This window comes from Centruroides sculpturatus, unplaced genomic scaffold (genome assembly GCF_000671375.1).
Source record: "Centruroides sculpturatus isolate CEXI.00-Female unplaced genomic scaffold, Cexi_2.0 scaffold184, whole genome shotgun sequence".
Lineage (NCBI taxonomy): Eukaryota > Metazoa > Arthropoda > Arachnida > Scorpiones > Buthidae > Centruroides > Centruroides sculpturatus.
The window spans coordinates 761,971-768,261 of NW_019384494.1; the positions used below are offsets into that span (position 1 = coordinate 761,971).

Sequence of the window (6,291 nt, forward strand, 5' to 3'; positions counted from 1 at the left end):
TCGGTATACGACTTAATTCAATTATACGCGCCATCTATAAACAAGTAGCACTATCGGTGTACTAGACCAGACTAGACATTCACGGTGCCATGGTTTATTACTTTGTTAAATTTCTTCTGATTCTAATTTGTAAGTAAAATTTATTATTTTTATTAATCATGAATTGCAAAAAGGCAAATAAAAAGCAACAGAAAACTAAACAAAAAAAAAATGACTAGAATTACAATGGAACTGAAAAAAGAGATTGTCGAGAAATATGAATGTGGCATGCGTGTTCGAGATTTAACTGTTGCGTACCGTATTCTGAGAACGAAGATATCGACAATCGTGAAAAATAAAGACATTATTAAATCTGCTAACGTTGGGAAAGGAGTTAAATCAATTTCTAAACAGAGATCGAAGACATTAGATCATGTTGAGAAATTGCTTTTGCTTTGGGTAACTGGAAAACAGTGTGCTAGAGACAGCGTATCAGAAGCAATTATTTGCGAGAAAGCTAAAAAGACACATGATCTCATGAAAAATCAAGCAGGAACTAGCCAGGAAAGCGAGGTGTTTAAAGCCAGCCATTTTTTAAAAATTTTTTTACGTGAGAACGGATTAATCATTTTTACATTACTTCTTATGGGAAAGGTTGGTTTGGTATACGTACTATTCTATATAAGTCCAAACATCGGGAACGGATTAAGGTCGTATACCGAGGTTCCACTGTATATTTACTCCAGTAAGTTTAGTATAGTTTATTAATTTTTCTAGGCATAGTCACATTTAAATATAATGAATTTTTTCTGATTGCTTATTTATAATTCCAAATTAAACCAAATAATAATAAAAGAAAAAAAAACATTTCATACTTTATTCTTAATGAATAAAAAAAAATAATTTACTAGAAAACAATTTTCGTAAAATTCATATTTTCCAAAATAAAACAAAGTTATAGCTATTTTTTTAAAACTAAATGAAAAATGCAGTCATATTTCTCTAATTATTTTTATTATCTATAAATTAACTTTAAAGTCCACAGATGGCGCCAGCGATACTCGTAGTACTCTTACAATAGTTCTACGACTGTGTTATGTCAATATTTTTTTTTTTTAAGTGAAGTGCATTTTCTTGGCCTTAGTCTGTATGGTATTATATAAGTAAAAGTCATAATAAATCACATAATGGAATGAGTAATCTAGAAGTCACGTGACGCAAAGACAACTCGGTAGCAACGTCATTGTGACTTGGGAGCGAATGTCTCTGGAGAGTCATTAGTCTTTTGACGTTTTTGATCATATGAATGGACAATTTCGGGATCTGGCATGATATAGGAAACTACAGTTTAACCTACAACTCTTTTCCAGGAACATGATCTTAAGAATGGTACTGAGTTTTTAGAAAGAGGATGCTCACTTCATGATGGTCTTTAGAACCTAAGTGGCAAAGCAGTTCTGTTCTCTTGAACACTGGAAGTTCTGTCACGGGTTTACTCTTCACCAGGACGGGCTGGCCACAAGGAGTTTTCTGAGTTTTCTCCACATCTGTAACATCTGAATAGGGGCCAGTTACCCTTAAAAAGACCACCCTGAAGGCTTCCCCCTAGGCAGATCACCCAAGTGTTGAGTTGCCATAACTTAATAAACAAACAAACAAGTAAAAGCAGAGATCTGTATATGGAAATTTCATAAATTAATTTTAAGTTTTTTCGTAATGTGATGCAAATATGACATTATACTTGTGTCCAATTATCGGGATCACCTGTAGGAACTACATTAATTAACAGTTAACAGAACTATGAGTTTAGTAAACCTCTTTTGTGAGACAGGAACCTCCCGATATTTGCCTGTTACAATGAAAAAAAAAAATATATAAAAATATAAAATGTTTTTTTGTATATTGCAAACTTTTTTCCATATATGTTTTCATGATTTATCTCTAAAGCAAGATATAATACCTACAGGATGAAACAATGAAATGGAATGAATAGGATGAAGTGTCAAATGCTTTTAGTATATATGATTTACATTTGTTTACAATTTATCATAATTGTTTTTAATAAGTTGAGATACATATAGAATAGATATGTACTGTAAACCATTATAATTTTGATATTGATCATATGTTGTCCACTTGTCCTAGATCATAAAATAGAAACAAACTGGATTACAGCTGAAAAGCCTGTAACTATCATGTTCTAATTATTTTGTTTATTTTCTCCAGAATAGAAATGAACAACTCCTGTGACTTGTGGGATTCTAATATGTGGCCACTGAGCCTTTGGCAATGTAATTTTATTTTACTGTTTTCTGCCTTATGACATTATATGACCCTAATTTTAAGCTGATATTTGTGACAATGAACATTCAAACTAAACTTGATCAATTAAAAAGATGAGAAAAAACTATATATTACTAGCTTGCATAACATTAGCATGTGTTATTTTAGTACCTAGTGTATGGGCAATTGTGGAATTGGTACCAACAGACTTAAAGCCTGTTACTCTGTAAGAATAAGCATGCAGCCTGCCAGAAGCCAGAGCCGGCCCTACCATAGGGTGAACGGAGCAGTCGCTCCAGGCGCTAAGTCCTAGGAGCCGCCTCATTGGTATAGAAAATTAAAGAGTATAAATTAGGGGCAACCAAGAGGGGCGCCATAATGGGATCTCGCTCCATCCTAAAACTTGCCTCGGGCCGGCACTGCCAGAAGCCTATGATGATCACTTTTGGCCTACATCCAGAAAAGGCTGTTTATGTGTCCTAGAAGAATTCCATGTTAAATTACACACGAAATATTAAGAAATCTACCCAAATTTTAATATTTTAATTAAAATATAACTCATATTACTGAAATATATTCCTTAAGTACTGTTTTGAAAAAATAGTTCATGTTTTGAAAATAGAAGTACTTTCCATCATTAGACAGACAAAAGATTTAATAATAAGATTAAGTAACTGAACTATTTAAAACAAGCTAAATTGAATATTGTGTTGACTATGTCAGTGGCTAATTATAATATAAAACTTTACATTTCTTAGATTACCCTCTAGATTATTCTTAGGATGGAAATAACTGAAAGTGTTAAGTATAATAAATTAATTTTTTACTGTGACATGAATTATTTGGGAATATAATTTAGTAATATGAATTGAATACTTTGGAAAATAATACTGATGTCTTAAAATACTGAAATTTTTATATGCAATTGATTGATGCACAAGTGGTCAAGTTAATGAAATTAGCCTGCTTTCTAAGAATGCAGATTTGTCTAGATTGAAGCCTCAGAAATATTCATGGATTGTTTCAGCAGAATTGTCTTCATTTGTGTGGAACTTTGCATTTGCACAAGGCTCTGCATTTAGAGAGCCTTGCACTTGGTTAATGCATTGCGCTAGGCATTTTCAAAAAGACTGCATTTATACTTTGCACAGGCTTCACAAAATATGCAGTTGATTGTGAATAGTTAGATCTATGTATGTTAGGCTCTATATATATATATATATATATATATATATATNGGTTATTACTTCGATCACGTGCCTGGCCATTTGGCTAGACACTTGATCGAAAGTTGCTCATATATTAGATATTAGATTTTATTCGGTTCATAAACATGGAAATAAAAAATAGCAAAACAATTTTATCGTATGTTAAAATCAAATCTCAGTGATATTGAAACAGCTATTTCACTATTGTCAGCCAATCGTATAATTGATTAATTTTTATTAGAAAAACTATGTTAAATTAATTTAATTGACTAATAAAATTTTGGTGTTTTATAGAAAATTTATTTCAATGCCTTATCATTAACAAATGATCATTTTTAATTATTTTTAACTGGAAGATTATATGATATGATAAATAAATAATGTTTACCGAAAACTGATGGATAATTGAATGTTTTCTATTTCATTTAGGGAAAATTTTATTATAAAACTTTCTGTATGCTTATGTTTGTTCAGAGTTTGCATGCAAACATCCGCTTTCGTACTGTACGTGAAAACACATCTTTGTAGTAAATGTATTAGTTAGGTTGCAAGTTAAAGTGGAAATGATTAAAGAAAATGAAATACTGGAATATTTATCATTTAGGATTTTACTGTATTTAATTTACATTCTAAGTATAGGTCTGTATATTTTCCTTATACTGTAGTTATTCCTTATAAAAATAGCGTGTTACTGTACATTTAACCAGGGGCGGATCTACATAGGGACTAATAGGGCTTAAGCCCTTAGCCTCCAAGTGTCAAGGGCCCATAAAAATTAAATTATTATCATAAATTTTTTAATACTTTTTCGTTAACAATGAGCACTTATCGTATAGTAAACGTGGAAAAAAAAAAAAAGATGTCTTTTAATCTAAATTATTATAAAATTTATTTATATTTACGTAAAATATTGACAATTTTCTTCTGGTGAAATGTTGTTTTGATATAATTAATTTCTCTTTATGAATAATACTGTAAATAATACATTATTTACAATTGCTGATGTTCCTTTATTACCCTTTCTGTACTATTTATTATGTATTAAACATAGTTTCCTAAATTATAGCATCATAATGTGTATAAAAACTGAAAATTGTGATAATTTGTAAACGTAGATACTCTCACTCAAAAAGCATACTGTACACTCTCTTTATATTTCACTTTAGTTATTCACAATTGAATTTTCCTAAATAAACCTACTTAATTCATAATTTATTTGATAGAAAGAAATGTTTAATACGTTTATCTTCCTTCACTAAAAATATGTACAGAATTTTTCTTCTAAAACATTAACTTTTTACTAACAAAATCTGTTTGCATATTCATCCCACCTTAGATATAATTTGTTTTTTGTATTTACACTCAATTTATGTAAAAATTATTGTGTTGTCCTGTTTATTTTTAATAGCTTATCTTTGTTTCTGTTTACTAAATTGAATTTTACAGTAAATTACTCGGAAACTCTGAATTATAAAAGCCAAACACAAATTAAATAGCTTAATTTTTGCAATATTAACTTAACAGATATAAATATTATTAAATAATTATTATTTATTCGTGTATATCAACTTCTTTTTGTGAGTCTAGTGTTTTGAAGAACTAATCATTTATTGCACATGTAAACGGAAAAGTATTCTCTTGTCTTTGATGAAATTTGTTAAACTTTATTCATTTCTACATTAATATTAATTTTTAAACATATTTTTTACATTATTTAGCGTTAGCTTTCGGTCACGTGACCGCTCTAAATTTATTGCGTTGGCGGCAGATTCTGCGCACTCGTCTGTTTACTGCCTTTTATGACTAATTTGCATAAATTTCATGGTGAAATACTAATCTTCAGTTAACAGATTTAGATATTCTATATTATTTAAATTTGTCAGAATTAATCGAAAACTTATATAAAATTTCTACTGTTTATCCAGGAAAGCTTTAGCGTTACGTGTCATTTCAAATTTATCCCATGACGTAGTTCGCGGGGGATTTTGCAGCACTGATTTTTTTATTATTATTCATTTGCATAATTGTGATGATGAATTAGTCATCTTTATTAAACAGATCTAGGTATTTCGTATTACTGTATTTAAATTCATCGGGTTTTACGGAAGAACTAGCTGTTACTCGCGACTTCGCACGCGCGGATTTTGCAAGCAAACCCCATTTATATTCAGTATTTCAACAATCACAGTAATTGTTATATAACACCTACCGCTGAGAATCAAACAAACTGTTTTCAATTTGATCAATTTTCTGGAACGTTTATAATCATTCTATAATCGAACCAATATGCAATAACAAATTCGAATTTAAAACGGTTCGAACATTTGGTTAAAAATTCGAAATATATAAAAATATTTATAACAATGTCTGAATCGTTATCAGTTTAATACACCTAAATACTCAATGAAGACTAAACGTAGTTGAAAACAAAAAATTGCATCTAAAATAGTACAGTATAAGTCGTTCTTCCGGTTAATTAAGTCTTAGGGTGCGACTATGCAGACGCGAATTTAGAGCTAGCGAGAGGTTGCGAGCGATTTAGTTTTCGCAAAGGAAAACCATGCACAAACGAGAAGCGAGATATAACGCTGGCGAGAGCGAATTTCTGGTTTTCGCACATATCTGACAGGTTTTGATATTTATCGCGTCTCGCCTCTTCTCGCCACATATTCTCGCTCGCGTCTGCATAGTCGCACCCTTAGGTGCGAGAACCAGAAATTCGCTCTCGCCAGCGTTATTTCTCGCTTCTTGTGCATGGTTTTTCTTTGCGAAAACTAAATCGCTCGCAACCTCTCGCTCGCTCTAAATTCGCGTCTGCATA

The 6,291-nt window shown here is 30.9% G+C and overlaps 1 long non-coding RNA gene across 1 annotated transcript; it reads left to right on the top strand.

Moving 5' to 3' along the window:
* Positions 1 to 1,079: 1,079 nt before the first annotated feature.
* LOC111621875 lies at positions 1,080 to 2,523 on the top strand. The gene is made up of 2 exons (XR_002756144.1): positions 1,080 to 1,994; positions 2,206 to 2,523. It is a non-coding gene; the product is annotated as an uncharacterized LOC111621875 (long non-coding RNA).
* Positions 2,524 to 6,291: the final 3,768 nt, after the last annotated feature.